Source organism: Tiliqua scincoides, chromosome 3, assembly GCF_035046505.1.
Source record: "Tiliqua scincoides isolate rTilSci1 chromosome 3, rTilSci1.hap2, whole genome shotgun sequence".
Taxonomy (NCBI): Eukaryota; Metazoa; Chordata; class Lepidosauria; order Squamata; family Scincidae; genus Tiliqua; species Tiliqua scincoides.
This window is the reverse complement of record NC_089823.1, coordinates 77303531-77312346: the sequence shown is the minus strand read 5'-3', so window position 1 is coordinate 77312346 and position 8816 is coordinate 77303531.

Below are 8816 nucleotides of genomic sequence, written 5' to 3'. Positions count from 1 at the left end.
CCACTGTTAGGCAACACCTTGTAATTATTGAAGGTCATGGTTTCATCAATTTTTTTGTTTGTTACTTTTGTAATTTGAATTGGTTTTGGGCTACAATAGCATAGTACCTGTGCTTTGCAAAGGTATTTGCAAAAGTAAAGGAAAACTTTAATAGCTAGTCATCTCCCCTTAAGTAGCACTCTGAGGACAGTGTAGCAGGGGACTTTGTGAATGCCCTGGAGGCCTGCCCCTTGATTAGCATATAACTCACAAATGAATTTTAAAGAAGCTGGTGAGGGAAGCCAAAGCTGAAGGCACTTTCCTGACCACAAATGGTCTTGTTTAACTCTCAGTCAGGAAGTTCCCAGGGCAGGACATTGCTTAGAATAGTGCTTCCCAAACTTTTTTGCACCGGGACCCACTTTTAAAAACAGCAATCTTTTATGACCCACTATTTAAAAAAGAGATCCATAAAATTTTTATTTATTTATTATTAATAATAATCAGGGTCCTGCGCACCCAAGGCTGCTAGAAATGTTACATACTGTGTGTGGGAGGTGACATTTGCTGGGCCCAATTAGGGACTATTCCCTAGTCGTTCCAGTGTACCCAGAAGGCTGAACTGGAGACAAGGATGGGCAGGTAGGGACTTCCAGGCTAAGTTTGAATTGACTAACCATGCAAGGTGTGTCATCATGGAAGTTTCCAAAGTAAGGCTTCTCACAAGTTAGCCAGTGAGGGGTGGGGGTGTCACTCTAAAGACAGTTTGGCCTTTCAGCTACTGGCCTGAGACTTCCTTGCTAAATAAAATATACCTAAGACCGGCCCAGGTTATGCCTTCCTGGTGTGCACCCAACAGAATGTACACAGGGTTAAAATGTCTAAAGCAGGGGTGTCCAAAGTTTTTGGCAGGAGGGCCACATCATCTCTCTGACACTGTGTTAGGGGCTGGGGAAGAAAATAATTAACTTACATTTAAAATTTGAATAAATTTACATAAGTTTACATAAATGAATATATTAAAGATGAACTTATATGAATGAATGAAGGTCTTGTGAAGCTATAAAAGGCCTTGCACAAAGCAAGGCTGGCCTTTTCTTTGCTGCCGCTACTGCATCACAGATGTGAAACAACAAGCAGTGGAGGGAGCCCTCATCCCACAGCTCAGGTGAGAGGTCAAACAGTCGCCCTCACACTGAGAGCAGTTGTGTCGGGCCAGTGTGGGCTCCAACAAATCTCTGGAGGGCCAGAGGCTCATTGGAGACTGGGGCCTCCCTGAGGGCCACATTGAGAGTCCTTGAGGGCAACAAGTGGCCCCAGAGCCGGGGTTTGAGCACCCCTGGTCTAATGCAACATTTGAATACCATACAGAACCCTTAGGCTTAGTCAGAACAACAGTCTTATCATTGAAGAAATTCTAGTCAACAGTTATCTTAGCCCTGCTATACTTTTTGTGGGGAGTTTTAATTCCCATTAGTTATTTCATTTTCTTTGTAAACTGCTTTGTGAACTTTTAGTGAACTTTTGAAAGTAATTCTTAACTACAGTTTAGTTTGTAGGAGGAGAGAATTTAGAATAAATTCTAAAGCTCAGAGTTCCCCAAAAATGCAGTTTGAAAACCACAGTTCTAGATCAGCAGTCTCCAAACTGCAGCCCACTGTGTTGCGAAAAAGTCGTCCAGCCACAGCACTTTGTTCTGCAGTGCAGCCACCTTTCCTCAAGCCTGATCGTCTCACAGCCTAATGGCAGATAGCCACTTCCGATGCCTATCTCCCCAGATGAAGAAACCTTGTTAGCTTGTAGTAGTAGGAGGAGATAAAATGCTTTGTGACACAAGAGTTCCAATGGCAATTCAGAGGCCTAAATGCGATATTATCATATAGCCAAGTCAAAAAAACTGTTTGATTTTTCATGAAATAAGCCACTTGACTTGAATTAACGGTTGGCAAATGCAGGCCTACATGTGTCCAGTGTTGCTCTAATGAAATTAGAATTTTGGTTGCCTGCCATGCTGCTTACTGCATTTGAGTTATATTGAAATAAACTTCATAATCTCAGGTAAAATTCTGGCTACAATATTTCAATTGGTGCAAAAGCTAGTGAGAAGGAAACCTTGGAGCGTGTGCAGTCTCTATGATAATCTGAAAATGAAATAGATAAAAACTGCTTTTTATGAGCAACTAACTTTAAATAACAGTTTGTTGATTTGGCATGAATTGCTACCCTAAAAAGAAAAACTCAGAACACACTAGTGCATTTTTATTATGACAGCTCTGAGTTTCTGAGCTTGGGGTGAGCAGGACAAAAGTATCAGAAGTTTCAGCTACATCTGAGAAAATATTTGTGAGAATGTAGCTATTTAAATCTCACATCTACTCATGGTATTGGTACATCCCCGATATGTCACTTTCCCAAAGTCTGGGAGGGTAGGATCTGTACATAATCACAATAAAACCTGATAAACTCATGGTTGTGCCCATTTTTCCTTCCACTTGCTAATTAATAATAATTCAAACAATTGAGAGCCCAATCCTGTGGTTGGCGGCACAGCTCCGTGCCAGTAAGTACAGTCGCAAACGTGCCATAAGGCACATTTGCAAGGCTCACTGCCAGGCTCCTGCCCATGCTAGCTCAGTGCCTGCCGGTGCTGGGCTAGTGTGGGGTGGTCCCCAGGTTCCGTGGCTCAGTGGTGGACGGAAGCGGGACGGAGACGTTCCGGGGAGGGGGAAGCCAGTGGGGGGGGCAGAGAGAGAACGGGCAGGAGGTGTGCTCGGGGAGGAAGGAGAATTTGCAGAGCTCAGCTGCACAGGATCCAGGGCACTCATGGAGGGCTGCGTGCCCTACACGAGCGCCTTTTCCTTACCACTGACCTTTTGGTCGGCGGTAAAGTGAATAGCCCCATTATGGGGCTGCTTACCTTACTTGGGGTAAGGGGACGAACGATAGCGTGGGAGGCACTGGATTTGGTGGCAGCCCTCCTCGGTGCCGCTGAGCCTGCGCACCCCAGGCAGCTCAGGATTGGGCTGTAAGGCAATAATTTGTGAACTGTGAACTATGGCTCCCCAGGGAGCTGCAGAATCCTCATGAAAAACCCACTGCCCTTTATAATGTATAGGATTGTAGCCCTAATAAGGAGCTGTGGCAAATGGCCTGGTAAGTCAAGAGAGCTACCAGTCAAAAAAGTTTGAGAACTACTGAATTAAGGTAAAAACTTAGCACTTTATAAAGGGAAACATATTTTAAGCAAGAAAACAATTTTATTTGCAAGTCAGGCATCCACAATGCTATTTGCCAGGGAAAAATTGGCTCATACTTTATTCTCCAAACTCTCTAATGTTCTGCTGTACTTTGGTGCAGAAATAAAAAGTGTAAACTCACATGCTTCTACCTGCTCCAAAGCTCAACATGACATGAGAGGCTTCAGGGAAGGGCCTTGTATGTTCCTGATACCTGGGGTGTGTGTGTGTGTGTGTGTGTGTGTGTGTCTTTGATATGATGACCTATGGAAGCAGAAGCTCTGCAAATCTAAGAGTGTGTCCCATTGCTCTAAAACTCATCATGAAACAAGAGGTTTCCTCCACAGCCCTTTGGAAGATTTGGAGGGCAACGCATTTCTGATTGACCACAAATAATGGCAGGCTACTGAGTGAAGCCAAAATTTATAGGTGTCTGTAACATGTGCAGGTTTTTATTCAACAGCAGTATTACTGTTAGAAACCACACCAATTAATTTACTATTTTCGTAGCAAAAGCTTAGGAAAAATAGATCACCTGATACATACATATGTTAATATCTTTGAAATTTTATTTGCTGTATAAATTGTTTCTTTTGAAGACTACAAAACCTGCCTTTTGACAAGGATACAAGCAATGGTATTTTTCCAGGCCTGTTTGTGATTATGTCTGGAACAATTCTGATTATGCATGTACAGTATTAACAGACTTCAAACTCTCTCTCAATAAAACAGATTTTTCAGTATTTTAACCTTTATGTCAGGTTTTGGTTCCATTATACTAATATAGGCATCTGACAGATGCTATTTTAATTTTCTACTCAAGGTACAAACAGCTGAAACCTTTTACTGTACCTTAGACTTGCATGCCATGCTGAGAAAGTCAATATAAAGAATGATTGTACAGAACTGTAGAAAAATATTTTCTGATATTTAAAAAAATCTCTTAAGTATATTCCCAAACCCCGTCCCCACCCCTTCACTAAAACTGCAAAATAATTACATCCCTTATGAGTGCACTTTCCCTTTGATTAGGTCAGAAGTTTCAAGATAAAGCTAATCATATACATCATTTTCATGAGTTAAAAGCCATTCTTTACTGCTTATCAAGGATTTACATGCCTTAATGCCTTCCTTTCCATTCTCAGAAAAGCAGTGCTTTAGTTGATCTACTACATTTATGACAACACAGAAACCTACATACAGTTATTTCCCTATGCCCTGATTCTGTATTTAAAAATCAGTTTTAAATACTTCACTTGCTTACTTTTATTAGACAGTTAAACTAACAAATAGTGTAGCAAATCTGTTTTTTCAAATACTGAAAACATAACTACTCAGTTATTTTGCTTTGCTAGCCATCTAACTATAATTCTCAAACTTGCCTTCCATTTATTTATAATCTCTGCTTTCCTGTTTTGTAGATTTAAAAGTATAGTAGGGTTTTGGGGTTTGTCATAAAGCCAGCTCCAGCTCCCCACATGGGACAGCACTGTGCTTATTGGAGGTAAGTCATACTGCCTGACATCTTGTCAAGGGTTGTTCAACTGGCCTTAGATAGTTGCTTCACATTACTAGAATGATAACCTAGGCTGACAGAATTCTTACTGCATATCTGTCAAATGTCAACAAATTCTGAATTTCTTTGTTATTATAGTACTTAACTATACTTGTCATAAGAGTGGGTAAAGAAAATATGAAGCATATTTAAGTGAGAGAGCCCTGAGGGCAATAAAATGTTAAGTGGTAGTAATTCAGTCTTTAGGTTTAAAGTATCAAGTGGTATATAAACAATTTCTCTTACCACAGTTATGAATACACAGGAAAAATAAGTTGGGAGTGAAGAGGAAGAATGGGTATGAAGAGAAATGAGATGAATCAGAGAGAGAGAGAGAGAGATCTCGCGCTGAGGAATTTTCCCCAATAAGGTTTTCGATAGTATACTTCAGAAATTGTACCTTAATATCATTAGTTCTAAGCACCCTGGAGTTTGATAATTAGATGAATACATGATTTTGGGAATCTTTTGTTTGAATATGGCAACGTGTATTGATATTACTATTTTAAGCCACAGAGCAGCCATTTTCACCCACTGTGCCGTGGGTGTGTGGGTGAGTGGTCCACAGGTGTGCTGTAGGAATTTGGAGGAAGGCCATTTATTAATAGGGCCAATGGGAGATGTGAGCCCCCACTGGCAGCATGGTGTACCTTGTCAATTGCCAAAAACCTGGTGGTGTTCCTTGACCATTTTAGTGCCTTGTCAGTGGGCTAGGAGATGAAAAAGGTTGAAAATCACTGCCATAGAGGAACAGCAAAGAAGAGAGGTACAAATGAACATTTTCCTCAGACATCAAGAAATCATGCTCTTTTTAAAATTCAGAGTCAAATTGTATAGTAGTTTCAAATACAATACCCCAACCTGAGAAATAGGACAAAGAGAAATGGTGCATTGTAACTCATTTTTAAGTATTTTTAGAATGAGGAAATGTGAACATTTTCTGGTGATGTACTTACACAGCTTACACAAATAACTGGGCTGGTGTGAGCTCATCCATTTGCAAAATAAAGCCAGCCAGGACTAATAATTTCATATATTTAGCTATGTTTTTGTTAGTTATGGGATTGTAGCACATGAAGGTTTCATAACATGACTGTCTCATCACCTCTTTCCAGTGATCAAAAAAGTCAAGACTTGTAATATCACTGTCATTTAAATCACTGCCACTAAATAAAACCTTTGTAAGATTCCACTTCTCCAATGAGTATGCTACTTTCCCATTCATACTGATATGAAACTATAAGATAAAAAATAGCTTGTATGAAGACAGTTAAAAATTCTGAAGACTGAATGAGTTTAGTTTGAAACAAGTCAAGATTATTGCTACAGAATGCTGATCAAAATAAAGGCGAACTTAGATAAAGGAGCACTCTGTTAACATTCTCTTGTGGAATTCAAGTGAAAGTTTTGACTCCAAGAGAAACCATGATATAGAGAGACCTTCAACTAGAAACTTGCTGTCTCAAAGCCTGAGTAACCATTAGGATAGCCTTGAATCTGACTGTGCAAAGTTGTTTTGTAAACATAGTTTAAATCATTTCTCTCCTTAAGAAACCTAAATTATATCTTTCATTAGAGTAGAACCTCTAATGTAGAACAAGAACCCTCTAACTACAAAAAAAAGTAATGACTGCTGATAGGACCAACAGCACAGGAGAAGGACTAAGTATCTTAATAAAACTCCTTGATTACAAAGCCCATCTAAAAAATTCTCCTTGATTAGAAATTTCCTCTGGAATTATGAAATGCACTATGAAGTTGAGATCACAGAAGGCAAGAACAGCAAGCTATTGCAAAAAAAAGTTTCCCAAGTTAAAATAAGAACCACACTTGAATACAGACTGATCTTTCCTTACTCTGAAAACAAGGTCATACCTTGCTCCAGAATGAACTTAAGAAGCTCACAAGATTTCTTATGTTTGTTGATAACTGTAATGAATTCAGAATCACTGCCAAATTTAAGATGCAATAGACATGTTCATCTTCAGCTAGTTACATGACAACATTGAATATGTCTGACCTTATTGGAAATATGTTTGTTTTCGTTGGATTGATTTATATTGTGAGTTTGCAGTAAAACAAATGAAGACCTTCACCTGAAGAATGACAGACTTTGTAGCAGGGATGGGAAAACCCAGCATGGCTTGACTCAAGTTGAGTCACCAAGTCACTACCCCCCACAACTTGACTAGAAAAACTCTCAGGGAGTTTGAGGACCGCAGTAAGTCCTTGCGTGGGAGTGGGGAAGGCAGCGATGTGATGCCCAGGATTGTATAACTAAGGGGGCTGCAGAGACTAGCATCAGTTACTAGTCCCTGCTGCAGCCTCCCAGGGGTGCGAGAAGCCCTGCACAACTGTCTGCAGGGCTCCCCAAAGCTCAGAAAGTGAAAGCAGAGCGATCATGCACTGCCTCTGCAAAACCAAATGCAATCGCTCCTTTTTCACTTTTTGAAGGCTGGGAGCGGAGGGCTCCCTGCACCCTGGGAGCCTGCAGCAGGGACTGGTAAGTAAATGCCAGTCCCTGCAGCTCCCTTAGCAATGCAATCCTGGGGATCATGTCCTTGCCCCCTCCTTGCACCTGCCCCTTAAGGGAGCAGGGCCCTCTGGCTGGAGATATTCTAGTTTGAGAAGCTCTGCATTAACCTTTTCCTGCCTCCTGGCTGGAACTCTCTGCTGCTTGCCAGTCAGAATGCTTGCCCCATGAGGTTTCCCATGCCACAGAAACAGTAAGCAAGCACACCCAGACATAGACTGGAGTCAGCACATGTGGGGATGAGTGCCAAGTCAGGGGAGCCCTGACTTGAGTATTTTTCTGAGTCTTTTTTCAGAATCTTCCACATGTGCGACTCATGAGTCACCCAAAATCACACATTTTCATGACTCGAGTCCAAGTCACTTGACTCGTTCTCAACATTGCTTTGTAGCTTGCCTCATCACAAAACCAGAAACACAGAGTCTCTTTTATAATTGCATTCTGCTAAATTAGGAGCCATGATCAAGACTAGCAACTTTTTTGTTTAAGCAAAAAGAGAGAAGTGCCCATGAAGATCCCTAATCTGCAGTGGGACAGTGATGTGCAAGGAAAAGGGGAATTAACCCCTTCTACTTCATCATTTTCCATCAAACAACTACTATTCCAAACTGCTACTTGTCCCCAGAATAGCCATTTGTATTAAATAGCCACTTAGAGATCAAACAGCAATGGGGGGGGGGATTTTTGGCAGGAGAGAGGGACAAGGGAAAGTGTTAATCCTTTAATGGCTTCTTTTGTTAATGAAAGAAGTTGTCAGTCTTAAATTTACCTCCTAATACATTTACAGGTTGAGCCTCATTATTTGTGTGGGTTCTATTCCAAACACTCAGGTGGATGGCAAAAAACACACTATAGCAAATCAATTTAAAAAACAAAGTTTTCTTTGCTGACCTTTGTGATGTAAGATAAGAGTCATTAAGAGTCATTAATAAGATAAGAGTCATTAAGAACACAATCCATCAATCAGTCCTCCTCCAAGCGCTTACAAAGGTGCTTCACTCAGCCCCTCCCTTCACCAATGCAAAATGATCACCTTTCTTTCAGGTGCTCAGGGGGAAGGGAGGGGTCTCCTGGAGAGAGAAGGATTGATGGATTGTCAGCCAACTGCCCCTTCTCTCTCTCTCTCTCTCTCATTAAGGAGGCTATTGTTAAAGGACTGTTCAGTTTTTTAAACTGATTTTAAAAGGGATGCATTTTTCCCCTTCTCCAGGGACATTCCTTGTCACATTCTTTGTCATTTGCAGTGGCCATTCGTGTTGAGTCAAATCCGTGTATAAGAAATCTGTGTATAACAAGGCTAGACCTGTACTGTAAAATGTAGTTTGGCTTGTAGCCAGGGGTGTGTGTGTGAAACAAATCAAGGACCACACAGGTAACAATGGCAAACATCTTTACATATTATATGTTGGATGAATATTTATCGATCATAGTAAAGAAATTCTGACCAAAAATACAGATATGTTCTTTGCACAGGACACTCCAAATCACACAAATGAGGAATAATGGAATAATT